At 38.4% G+C, this 12,361-nt stretch overlaps 1 protein-coding gene across 7 annotated transcripts in view; it reads right to left on the reverse strand.

Annotated features, from left to right (window-relative positions):
* The window catches only part of PPP2R2C (protein phosphatase 2 regulatory subunit Bgamma), a 131,461-nt gene that overhangs the window by 71,644 nt on the left and 47,456 nt on the right, over nt 1–12,361 (reverse strand). The gene's annotated exons all lie outside the window — the stretch shown is intronic.

Here is a 12,361-nt window from a genome sequence, read left to right on the forward strand (position 1 = left end):
ATACTGCAAGGGTAAGGAAAACCTCACTAGATTAAAAACACACCATACATAATGCTAATAATAACAGTGTTCTTCACAAAGCATTTAGGAAACTGCTACAAAGTATCACTGAAACAAGGAGATCAATAGGATTGAACTGATATATGTACACTCATGCACTTATCCACAAAAAAATTATGACAGTAATGACAATAAGTGAAAATAACTTACAACAAAATTTTACAAACTGATAGGCATATAAAAGAGAAAATTATATCAAGAAAAATTTAAAAAAAGAACCACAAACCCAAAACAATTACATATCTTTAAAACAATCACAACAACACTGTGGAAAAGTAAACATTTTTCTGTAAACAGAAAAAGTAAACATCAACTTATAACAGGATAGCAACAGGGAAAGAACAGCAAATCTTTCCATTTTGTGTTTGTGTAGCTATGAGGAAGAATGCATTATTTTTGTATGTAATATTACACTTACTACATGCACAACAAAAATTACAGGTACTTCATTATCCATTCTCACAAAACACTTCCTTTTAACAGAAGTCTGAAGTGCAAGCTTCTTCATTACCACATCCCTACAGTCTTTGCTTACTGAGATTGATCCAGCACTGTTTAAATCACTAGGAGTTCCTTCCAGGGACTTCAAGAGAAACAGTATCAGGACCAAAATCTATGATTAGAATACGTTAACAAAACCAAAAATCAAAAAACCAGCAAGACACAGAGGCAACATGCAGTGAGGAAACGTATGTGAGGCATAAGTGAAAGCTTTTATTGGTGTATGAAAGCATTTTCATGAGCTCTTGCCACTGTAACCCTGATGCTTCCTGTATTTATCTGCCTTTTTTTGTTACCCCTTGCTGTGCACTGTGTAAGTTACAAACTTCTGATGGCATGTTCATTTTAATCACCTATAAGGCATCATACACTCCTGTGGCACTGAAGTGAATAAATAACATTAGGCTTTTTATTTTGAGAACACACAACTAAGTGCTCTTAGTCATGATGTATGTTGAAATAAAAGCCTCAAATCAATGTAGTCCCTCCTTTGGAAGGCAGAATACTAAAGAGTACATCTATTTTACAAGCTCCTATGCATCATCCTAAAGCTGAAGTTGTTGACAGACACCAAATGCATAAATTCACAAGACACCATGCTTAAAGCCAGAGCTGGCACACTCCTCGGCTCCCCTCACAGTGTTCCTGCCACAGCTCGTGCTCTGCAGCAGCCCTGAGACCCATTCTGGACTTACATGGTGCACATGGATGACATTTTAGTTCATTTGTTCCCTCATCTGCTTTCCTATAATTCTTCATTTTCTGCACAAAGGTTGAAGTTCTGCCCCAAAACATGCTATTCCTGAAACACTGTCAGATGATTTAGGGTGGTTTTGGCAGACACTGGTTTCTAAGTACATCAGCCCAAGTCTGTGCAGTAATTTATATCCTGCTAGGATCTAATTAAGTCCATGTACAGTTTGAGACATGTTTTAGTGCTAACTTTTCGTGTGGAATGGCCTTACATGAAATGTATGATACAATATTAGACCCCATTTAAGCAGGAGATACACACAATCTATCAAAAACCTAGAGAACACATATACTAACTCAGGATGTCATCTCAAAACTGAACACCAATTTCTGGCATGAGAAAATTTAGGCAATTTCTGTGAAATATTTTAATATTTAATTTACTTGACACCAAAAAATTATCATAGTTAACAAACGGTAAAACAGTTCTGGAACAGGCCTGAAGCTTTTCAGTGTTTTCAGACTGCAGTCAGAGAACTGATGACAGATCACAACCACCCTGGCAGCTGCCACGGCTTGGCAGAGCTGGGACACCACATGGCATGGATGTAACATGTATTGTCTTAATATAGTAGTTCTAAACATAAATTTTTAAAATATATTCAAACATATTAGTAGGACAACAAGAGCACAGAAGGTTGGGTTTACTATTACCTCTGCTATATCCATGCTGTATTCTCTTCTCACATTAGTCTAGCAAACTTGCAGAAGAACATTTATGCAGGTTTTTTTAATATAAAGAAACTACATGCAGATAAGATTTGCAATAAAGCTCATCATTCATCCCTCCTTGGTAGTCTCTTTATTACCCTCATTAATATTGCTTTTCTGTCTCCAGACCTGCGCCTCCAAGTGCTTCCCCAATTTCTCTCACCTGAATAGGACTGCGGGATTTATCGCAAGAGTAATATTGTGTTCACGTATTTCCAAGATTTTTATGTATGCATCCAGCCTCTGACTTTCAGAGATCATAACTGCAGCTTCAATTCTCCTTCTCTGGGAATCAACTAAATGCATAATTTGCCTGAACTTGTGATAACACTTCAGTCTATTTAAGTGCATTCACAGTACTCAATAGCATAAATTGTTATTAAAAGAAACTCTTGGGATCAATATGGTTAAACTTTCACTGAAGCCCCCATATCTTCACAGCCACCTGGATATTATACTTGCCTAAACACTATGCACATTAAAAAGAGGTTTATATTAAAGACTGCATCTTCAGGTTGTCATTATATCCTGCTCTGCAATAAAAATTAATGAACTTTAATTAAAAATGTGCCCAGACAAAAAACAAACTACTAGCAGTGGGGGAAGGGAATTATTGTTTTCCCATTTAAAGCAAAACAAAACCCCGCAACAACAACAACAAGAACAAAGTAAGAAAAAGCCTGTAAGAAGAGCCATTGCACAAGTCTTTAGCTAGATCTGTAGTCTGAGAAATAAAAATGTGCCAGTTGACGAATTACAAGCTTAATTACATGTGGGATAAGACATTTAAGAACCCAAAGGAAAAATGATTTGCTGAATGTCAGCATGCTCAGATGCCCACCAGCGAGCAGTCCCTCCTCTCTCCCAGGGTTTCAGTGAAGAGAACATACATGTCAAGCACAGCAGAAGAAACACAAACTAATGAAACTGTGTGTAAGCTGTAATTACACTGTCTCAGAGAATGGCACTTGGGGTATTGTGAACAGATTGTACATGTTACTTCACACAGGGCCTAATGAAGCGTTCCCTGTTCTACAAACTTCACCTCTTGATTTAATTAACCTTCATACCTATACATGCACTACCTACCAATCATAAATGTTGGAAACCCCTTAAATCAACTACTGTGCTTTTGAGCTACATTAGAAAAGTAACAGAGGTTTGGTTTGTGTTCAGTTTGGCAGCTCAAAAGTGAGCAGCAAGGAAATTTTAAGGTTCTTAGAAAATAAAAACTCATATGGTGAATTTGGCCCTAAGTCACCACTCCTAAACATAACATCTAATCCTGTAAATGAAATAGCAACGAAGCAGAATTGATTCATTCACAACAATAAATAGCAACTAATATTTTACTAGAAGAAAAATAAACATGACAATAATCTAGGAGACCTAACTTTATAGAAGACCTCTAGATAGGAAAACGTGTTCTGTTTTGCAGAACCAAATAGCACAGACCACAGCAGTTAATCTTTTCCAAGTTTAGGACAGAGCAGGCTGCCTATAGCAGCCCTCCAGACCTCCCATTAGCCTTCATCTTCATGTTTGCCAGATCAAAATGTTCCTCCTGTATAAATTCCTGCTCAGATTTGAGCACTCAAGGACAGATCTGTACAAATGCAAAGGGAAGATCTGTCTGTTCCACTGGCAGGAACAAACCCAAGGAAGGAAAGGAGCAAGCCCTCATTTTCTCGGCTAACAAAGGGCAGCATCTTCTACTGCCCTGTATTTTGAAGGAACAAAGAGAAAGAACTGCACCTCAGAGAGGCACCTTCATGACACAGGAGCTACCAGGGCTGCTCCTGGCAGGCAAGGCTCAGCTGAGGGTCCTTCATGAAGACTTGGTTGCTGTGTAAACAAGAAAGCAAAACTGACACACTTTCTCTGCTTCCCTTCCCCCAGGATTGAAGTTTGCATAAGATACTTAATATTTTACTTCATTAAAAAATCAAGTTGAAATTACTTAATGCACAAATTAGAAAAACACTCAGAGTTGATTTAGAAACTACAGGCTGCATTGGAGAAATATTAGTAAATTCTACACAACAACAAAGAGCAAGTGAAAGCTGCAGAGATAATTTATGTGATTCTCCAAAGTCATTTTAATAGTACCTCTCATAAAAAATTAATCTGTGAAAGTTAGCAAGCATGACACAGAGGAGGAGAGCCAGTGGACTGGATAGAAGTTGGCTGAGGGATAAAAGAGAAAGTTTGCCAGGCACAGAAAATGAGGACTCTCCTTGCATTTTAAAATTGAATCTTCTGTTTTTATATCCAGCTCTGGAGACCTACATTACAAGCAAAAAGAAGTACAAAGACCTCCCTAAAAGCCTATGAAGCAACACAATTTCTGCTTTAAAAAGAACAAAACCAAAACCACATAGAATAAAGCAGAAAAAAACTCAAGAAAATGCAACATTTATGGTTACATTCATCACCCCAGAAGAGAGATTTCAAGGAGGGAGCAGAAACCTGTGTAATAGAGGCCATAAAGCAGGGTTTTAAATTAACTGAGAATTCAGCCAACCTTGACAACTTAAGCAGAAGGTATCAGGTCTGTCCTTTTCCTTCACTGGAGCTCTGCTATTCATGAGAATATAAACCAATGTCAATGTCATTTTGGCATAAAGGATAATAATTGTATTTATGATACATCCCTCCAAGGCAGCAAGTGAGATCACTCAAGAAAGCTAAAATATACCATAATACATGAAAATATTTAATATATTTTAAACCTGTACTTACTACTTTTCACTTCAGTAGAAAATTTGCAGCTACTGTAAAACAATATCATGCTTTGCCTTGTACCATTTTATTGAATAAATAAACAAGTATGCTGCTCAATAATGTAACAAGAGGAGTAGCTCAGCACACTTGCTTATCTCCCTACACTGCAGCTACTTACTCAAAGGCCATCCTTCACCTTTTTTATTTTCTTCCTGACTCAGTTCTTGGGTCCTGGGTGCATGGTAGTAATTTGAACTTCAAGGTACCAAGATGGAAAAATATTGCAATGCCACAAAGTGCCACACTCCAGTGAGGCCAGGGACACAGAGCATGACAGATGACTGCAATTGGTGTGAAATAATTGGGGAAGCATTTGGTACAGGACATTAGAGCTGCTGTGGTGGTAGCACAGACCCTGTTGGCAGATTGTCCATCACTACCAGGCTGGGGTCTCAGCTGACAGCAGGGATGCTCAAAGTCCCAGGTTAGCTTTTAAGCCTGAAACCAAAGGCTCTCAGTTTCCAAGGTGCCTCATCACAGGCAGAGTATTCACTTCACTCCCTGCCATTTTCTTCCCTTCTTCCATAGCATTAGCAAACAAGGTGGACACTCACAAGTCATCTCCACACACAGCTCAGCAAAGGTTCAGGAATTCACAAAGACTCTGAACACATCTATAGCTCAGGATGCTCCACAGATTCACTCAGAGTCTGAGTACACATCAACCAGAATTAAGTCAGAACTGGGTGACTTCAAGCCAAGGAACTTACGACTTGCATACTGAAGCACTCTGTGACCCTGTGTTTCAAATCAGAAGCTGAATCACATGTTTTTGGAAACCTCTATGTGTCATATGGCACAGGCATTCCCATATTTTTGAGGTTTAAACAGCTAACACTGACCCATTAACTGTGTACCCACCAAAGAGGACTAAAAAAGGATACATTACTGAGGACCTAGCAATACGGGAAGCCACAGGTCAGCAGCTGAATCTTTTGGGGATGTCTCCTTGCACAAATGACTCACAAACTCCTCTCACCTCATGTGAAAGTCACTGCTACCCAAAAGAGAAGGCAAGGCTGCTTGCTGATGCTGCTGAACACACCCAGACCCTTCACCTGATGTTCACAACTCCCAAGGGCAGTATGAGCAGCCTGGCTGCCATGGCAGAGCCTGCCACAGAACCCTTCACTGCTGTAGTCTACACTAACACAACAATCAATAGTCCTGGAAGACCTAAAAAATTGAAGAAAATGCTCAAAACATGGTGAAAAGTGTTTTTGTTCAAACTGTTATTTCCAGCATTGAAAAAAAGTAGCTATAGCTTTTATAAACATCAACATGGAGTTTCCTTACAGTGATCCCTTTCCTATCTGGAATGGTGAAAGAGTAACACATAGGGTATAATCCTGGATTTCTGTGGATTTTGAATGAAAAGGTAGAGAACAAAGCTCGTGGCAATTTTAACACCCTCAGATTCTGGTAACTGCAAGGAGCTGTCCTGGGCAGACCATTGGATTTGTTAATGTAAAAGTAGGGTAGGTTTTATGCAAGGACAGTGGCCTTACTTCTTACAAAAGAAACCTCAGGATGAACAATGTGCCAGAATTCATGTAGCACAAAGATGAGCACAGGCTTCTGGGTTTATAATCACACTGTTTTTCAAAGTCCAAAGCTGTGAACTAATTTATGGCCCCAGTTCATTTGTACTTGCTACTATAGCAAAGCTTAAAGCCAACACAGATGATATCTGGCTTCCCAGGAAGGGCTTTTCACAGACCTAAGTAAAAAGTCATTTTGCACCCTAACCAATGCTATTATAGATCTTACCCAAAAAGTAAACATAGATTCTCCCTTGTTGTGATTGGCAACAATCAGATGAAATAGAAACGACAAGTGTTTTGGTTTGCCTGGGACTCTGAAAAATGAGGGGTTAGTGAATGAAGGGAGTCCTCTGTTTCTTGTGTACCACAAAAATAAATAAACCTTGATCTGCAAAATCCAAAACTGTATTATGTGCACTGCTTCAGACTGCAGCTGAATGGAGGCATTTTACTCTGGTCTCTCTGGTCTTGAAATTCAGAATACAGTGCAGAGCAGAATAAAGCCACAGGCTTGGAAAAGCTATTTATAGTGCACATGCCCCAAGGAGATATAGCTAATAGCTAATTCATTTCACATCACACATTTGAATGCAATATGAAAACTTCTCAGTTTCTTATCAGCGCAGGAGAAAGGACCCCACTGTGGCTTTCTTTAAAATAATTAAGGATTCTTTACCAAAACATTTTAATCAACTACATCTCCACAGCAGTCTTTTCTTTCCCTGCCTATAGCTATTTTATTGGGAGGTCCATACCTATTAGGTTTGATAAAAGTGCTGATAAAAGTTTTGATAAAATGAGGCTCATTTTCTTAGATAACACATTTGTTTATCAAATGGTTTTCCACAAGCTGGATTAAAATCCAATATAATACTGGTCATATCAGCAGGAAACAAATAGAAAAATCTGCTGAAGAATTCAGTGAGCTATGTAACTGTAATATCTGCATATGATGAGGTTTGGGATTGGGTTAGTTTTCTGCTGTAGAGAAAACAAATCAGCTAAGTATTGTTCCATGGACCAGATTGCTGAATATTTTATTACAAATGATTAAGAATTAAACAACAGACACGGAAGATAGGGATTTGTAGTCCTTGAGAGACATCAATAAGCATATTGAGCTTCGGTTCTGCTGTAAGTGCAGCAGCAACAAAGCAGCAAGCTGACACAGTGCTCAGTGTAATGACTGCCTTCTTGTTTCTCCACACCCACAATTTCTGTTTTCTTTTGCCTTTCTTCCACATACTGACACCAGGTGTTAGAACAGCTTGACTCAAGGAGAGTGTCCCAAGAACAGTGTGGCTTCAGCCAGCGCTGGTGCCAAGAAGGTATCAGAAAAAAGCCAGCAGGGGAGGCTGTGAGGAGCCCCAGCTGGTGCTCCACAGGAGCTACTATTGCCATGGGACTCTAGTGACTCTAAGAGAAGAGCAAGGACCCTTGGAAGCAAAAAGGAATTGAAAAAGTCCAAAAAAAAAACCCCCACAAATACCACAGTGTATCCAATGGCTCAGACTTAGCAATGACCCACTATTTAACCTGGGCCTTCTGTTACTTCTTAATTAAAAGGCAAGTTTTTGTTAGCAGGTTTTATGTTTAAATTAGAATTAATTGATATACAGAGCAATGTGAATGAACACCAATCTGCAATTCAGTGCCCCCAGGGCACCCAGTTTTTTCTGAGTAGGATGACAACATCCCAATTTTACCACAGCAGAAGCAGCATGAAAATTGTTTGTAACACACAGTAAACATAGACTGTTACAAGATATTGTGAGCTTATACAGCCTTTTACTGATGTTGTAGGATCAGTGAAAATGCTGGCAAACACTGAAGAATATATGCATAGACATCCTAATGATTTAAACACAGCTGCCTTTCTGTTCAGCAGGCTTAACAGAGACAAAAGCAGTTACCTGCTACACAAAATGCTTGTTTGCAAATTTATCAGTCATGAAGGTCAGTGGGTAAAACTTGAATAAACATTTCCTAAATCTCTAAATAAATTTAACAGAAAGAATGCAGATCTCCTTCAACAATCCTTTTAGGGTTTGGTGTTTTTTTCCTTTCAGTAGAATATTCTGATAGCATTAGAAAGTAGAGCTCAGTGACCCCTGAACACCCATTTCCAGAATCAGACCTTTTATAGAAAGGATACACTACTTCATCTGTGTGCATTGATTTTGTTTAGGAAATGGAGAGAAGCTGACCTGAGGTTTTTTTCAATTTTAGATTGAGAGAAGGCTTTTGGTTTGGGGTTTTTTTCTGTTCTGTTTTCACTTCTGTTGTTTGCTCATTTCACTTTATTTATTACCTGTTTATTGATCATATGCTTTAGTCTGAATCTCTGTAATATTCAGAAAATAAATATATCCTCATTGCAATCGAGCAACAATATATTAACTATGATTATTAAAGCAAACAAGGTAAATTATACTGACAAATATCTGACCAAAAAAATTCAAAGTGGGATTATAAAAATAACTGCAAAATACATAATCTGTTCATTTTTTCATATTTTAGTCTGAGCCAGAGCATGTCCAGACTACCTGCAACACAAAATGTGCAAAGACTCTACGCAACTTGTGAAGGCAGATATCAGCTTTGTTGCTCAGAATTCTAAATATATTGAGGGTACATCAGCTATTGAAACCAACTGTCACTTTTAAAATTTTTCTCATACAGTATTTAAAACTTTGAAAAGCACAAGTACTATCTAGTCATCACATTAATTCTTCAATTGTTACTTCTCCCATCAAGTAAGTGGCAGATAACTTTTTATATGCTAATATGTAAACTAATTTTTATTAATTGCTGTTCCAATGTAAACTTTCTAATGACTTCATTATATCAATAGGTGAAGAAATACAACTCTAACAGAAAAAAACCACTAAAATCAAGTATAGCAATATAATTTAATATAAATAATACTATACTGGTTATAAGCTTTTCTGTGTTTTCTTCAAAGGTCAGAAATATCTACTTTCCCCAGGAAATTCCAAGTATTTCACTTTTAAAACAAAGGAGAAGTGCAAAGCTTGTAAATTGCCAGAAATGTAAATTCATTAGCTATCAAATCAGTACATTTGAATGGCAAAACCCACAGCACTGCAGATGAAAGACATGTGACAGCACATTGGGTTTTTGGAATCTTTAAATGTAGATTACAACACTGAGTCAGCACCTTCTCTGTAACACAGGAAAGTGAAAATGTCTTTTTGAAAGAGCAAGAGAGGGCTAAGCAGTGATCTCCTCCTGAAGTGGATTTATAACCACAGCCCTGCAAAGGTGCAGTGACGTCCTCTGAAGTGTATTTATAACCTATAATTTATAATTTATTTATTTACAGCCCTGCAAAGGAGCATGGTCACTGATCACACTGTCTCCTGGGGATACAGCAATGCAGGGTGCTGCTGTGCCAGTACATCAGGAGATGAGCTCCTGTACTCCTGCACCCTGTCAGGAGAGCTCAGCAGCCTGAGGGAGAAGCAGCACAGGGAGAAGTGCTCAGGGATGGTTCCATGCTAGTACCATGCTAGTATCTCCCATCCATGAGCTGCTGCTAAAGAACCAGCCCCTGAGCTGCTATCCATGCTTGTTCTGCTTCCAGACAGGCATGCAGGCAGAGAAAATGAACCATTCCAAAAGCAAACACCACAAAACACTGTGCTGTATTCACTGCTTGTATAGAGCAAAGCAGAATAACAGCAACACAAAATTTCTCTCCTTTACACTCTAAGATATGTCTCAGTGTGTGCTTATTACATCAGAACAGCCAATCCTCTCCCAAATCAACCTAGAAATTTCTTCCAATGAATACCTGAAATCTGCATCCTCTCCTACTTGATTCCCATGATTTATCAACACTGAAGAACTGGAGCCAATAACATGATGTGTGTATAATCACATTTTAACTCCAGCTAATATGCAGCTGGAGCATCTTGAGCTTCATTTTAAAAGCTCGGTTATATTGAAGACCTTTCAAATAAAGGGAAACCTTGTGGATCAAGCTCTGAAAAACAATCACAGAAGAAAACTGCCATTGATACTTTTCAACACATCTTTCTATAATTAATTCATTTAGTGACTACAAAGCTAACATAAAATCAGTCTGTGATTATACAGCCAAATGCAAAAGCAGGTGACAAAAAACATGAGCAAATTTCCAACTTTTCACTGCTTAACTTCATTAAACATGTTTTTAATTTAAAAGTGGCAATGTTGCTGGGTCTCAGGTATTTCTAAATCCTGCAATTAGTGACTATTAAAATTTTCACTTATTAGCTGGATTTTAAAACCACCTTCAGCATGTCACTACTGTTGTAGTACTATCTATGCTAACAGAAATTCTTCATGCTTGAGTCTTGGTGCAATATGGGGTAAAGGAGAACCTCAGCCATCCTCTCTTCTCTCATTTATCGGGGGCTGGAGAACAGCCGGTCCATATCCAGCACGTCCAGACCAGGCATTCAAACTCCAGAGCCTCATGACAAAGCACATAGCTAGCTTTCATTTTCTTGCCAGCTCCCAGATAATTCCAATGCAGTACCCACTTTTTCTTTTAAAAAGGAACTTTTCTCATGGCCTTTTCTGTTCTGAAAATATTTTATTGACAGTCAGAATTTTCCTAAGGATTGCAAATAAAGATAGAAGCACAATATTTTATAAACCCACTGTAAAATACCATCAGAATTTCCTAGAACTAAAACTAATTTACCTCACTCACCTTTCAATGGAAGGTGTCCCTGCCCATGACAAGAGGGTTGGAACTAGATGATCTTTAGGGTCCCTTCCAACCCAAACCATTCTGTGATTCCATGATTCAAATGTTTTGACCTGCCCAGATGTTGACTAGATAGATATAAAATAGATATAAAGACTTATCACAAAAACCTGGCAGTGGACAAGGTAAGGAAGCATTTGACACAGACCACTACTGACAGTATGTCAACAAAGAGTGCATCACAACCCAGCAAAAAAAAAAAAATTTAGTCATCTTCCTGTCCACTAATGATACACACATAAAATTTATCAATTATCTGTGTGGCAAAGTGTGATCTGTTGCTGTCAGTTGAAAAGATAGGCATATGCTCCAATTATTTCCTGTATGGTACAAATTAAACAGCACAACTATTGAAACCTTTCATTAACCTCCCAGCAAGTACATGTCTTTCAAAACAATTATAGTCAAAACAACAATGATCTACAGACCAATTTTGCAAGGCTGAACACCAGAGACACCCATTCTTTAAATTTAATGTTATTTTGCCAGACAACAGACCACAGACATTATACAGCAAATTCCAAGCTGTATGTAACTCACAAATTGAGCATGACCTTTTATTGTGCCCAGCTGATGGTTCAGGCTGTGCTGCTGTGGGACAAGACAGGGACGTTCACAGGGGGCCAAAGGCACCAGCCAGTCTGATCAGGTGTTCACTGGAGAACCCAGATTCTCTCTCAAGTCCTTAGTGCACTAGGAAGAAGCCCCTGGAAGGATTTTTTCTCTCAGCACAACACCAAAATAAGGATTAAGCCCAGCATTTAAAGGTGGAGGCAGCAAACAGCTGCAGCCCAACAAGGTGCACAAAGGAACCAGGAAGGTACACACAGAAAACATATCCTGTCACTGGGCAAAAGAAAAGACAGCTTTGAACTCTCCCAACTCAATACCTAAACTAGATAAAAATCAAAATTGTAATAGTCTTTGCAACTGGATTAATATTCAACCAACGTCATTCTCATTTAAAACATTTAAACCCCCCCCCATAATCAGTCTTAATTTTTAGATGTGATGGAAAATCCGAATAGAGGGATATACTCTATTGGATATCAAAGTCTTAAAATGTGAACTAATAGTACCACTCCAAAAACATCTTTAAACATTCTGTATTATGAAAGTTATGTCACTGTAGTGCAGGAAAGACCCAGTTAGGAGACAGAATATTTTCCCACCTAAAACAAAAAAGCAAAGAGAAGTTCTGACCTCATAAAGCAGCCAGTTGGCACTA

This window comes from Melozone crissalis, unplaced genomic scaffold, assembly GCF_028551555.1.
Source record: "Melozone crissalis strain CALT ecotype California unplaced genomic scaffold, PUWL_Pcris_2 ptg000006l_1, whole genome shotgun sequence".
NCBI classification, from domain to species: domain Eukaryota; kingdom Metazoa; phylum Chordata; class Aves; order Passeriformes; family Passerellidae; genus Melozone; species Melozone crissalis.